Source organism: Elephantulus edwardii, unplaced genomic scaffold (genome assembly GCF_000299155.1).
Source record: "Elephantulus edwardii isolate Elephantulus edwardi_28Jun2011 unplaced genomic scaffold, EleEdw1.0 scaffold00039, whole genome shotgun sequence".
Classification (NCBI taxonomy): domain Eukaryota; kingdom Metazoa; phylum Chordata; class Mammalia; order Macroscelidea; family Macroscelididae; genus Elephantulus; species Elephantulus edwardii.
Window position 1 is genome coordinate 11,784,255 of NW_006399789.1, and position 1,822 is coordinate 11,786,076.

Here is a 1,822-nt window from a genome sequence, read left to right on the forward strand (position 1 = left end):
ACACAATCAAGTGTTTTGAGATTCCCATTTTTTTCAAGGTTAGCCACAATTTGTTATGATCCACACAGTTAAATGCCTTTGATCAATGAAACACAGATAGACGTTTTTCTGGTACTCTTTCAGCAAGATCCATCTGACACTGGTGGTGATATTTCTATGGCCATGGCCTGTTCTAAACACAGCTTATATTTCTGGTAGTTCTCTGTCGATGTACTGTTCCAGACATTTTTGGGGTTTTTTTTTATAATATTCAGCAGGATTTTGTTTGTATGTGATATTAATTATATTGTTCACTAAATTCCACACTCTGTCAGGTCACTTATTTTTACACAAATGACATGCATATACCAAAAGAAAATGTCTCAAAACAAAGAATATTCTAATAGGAAATATAGATGTAAAAGATAAAAGAGATATCACATTATTTAAAATAGATTTCTGGCTAATTCAGCATCCACAGACCTAAGGAATCCTGAGTATGATGCAGTTTCTGACGTTCATTTCGTTCATTCCCTCCTTTCTAAAAAGAAAATATTGTACCCTTCGATTTTACAGAAATTCTTCATATATGTATTTTTAAAAATTAGTTATTTATTCTGATTTAGCTACAAAGTTTGAATACATTGTTTTTCACAAAAGATCCTCCCAATTTTCTTCACCCCATACACCCATAGAACTGTGCAACCCTATGATTAACACCCTCCCCTTACCCCTCTATTTCCAACCCCTCCCTTGGATCCTCATATATTCATTCTACAATAATGGTTTTATATATTATTTGTCCTTGTAAGACTGAGTTAGTTCACTCAGCATAATGCTCTCCAGTCTCTGGGATTTTGTTAAGGATTTTTGCATCGATATTCATGAGAGATATTGGTCTGTAGTTTTCTTTCTTGGTAACATCTTTGTCTGGTTTTTTTATTAGGGTTATGCTTGCTTCATCAGATGAATGACTCTGGAAGTGTTCCTTCTTATTCAATATTTTAAAATAGTTTAAATAGAATTGGTGATAGATCCTCTAAAAGCTTGATAGAATTCAGCTGTGAAGCTATCTGGTCCAGGACTTTTCTTTTGGGGAAGTCTTTTTATGACCTTTTCAATTTCTTCTTTTGTGATGAAAGTGTTCAAGTGTTCTGTATCTGTCCTTGTCAATCTGGGTAGGGCATGAGTTTCAAGGAGTTTGTCAATTTCCTCTAGGTTTTCAAATTTATCAGAGTATAACTTTTCATAGAATTCTGATATAGATTCTGTTGTGATGTCACCTCTATCGTTTCTTAATTGAGTTTTCTTTTTTTCTTTTGTTAAGTGAGCATGACTCATAGAAACTCTATGGAAAAAAAAAGACATGAAGCCTTTCTATAACTATCATTTCTCAAAGCTCATTGAGTTTCCAGAGGCATGTTATTTAGGAAGTGGATGCTATTCCTGCTTCTAAACTTGTCTTAAATTAGGAGCACCACCAAATCTGTCCACAATAGGTAATCGTTATGGCATTTGACACCCCAATGGCACAAGGTTCAGCGTCACAGCAACCCCAGGTTACTTCAGTACAACATGCTATATCATTTAGAAGAATGTTCCTCCAAAATATAATATCAACTGACTTTTACATATAAAAGCCTTCCCCAAGATCTTGTTGACTAAACAATGTTGTTGTTATCGTTATGTGTCATTGAGTCGTTTGTGATTCATAGTGACCCTATGTATGACAGTCCTAACCCCTGCTCTATCCTGTGCCAATCGCACTGTCTCTGACACACCCATCCCGATTACCCCAGTCACTGAATCAATCCATCTCATAGAGGGTCTTCCCCTCTTGCGC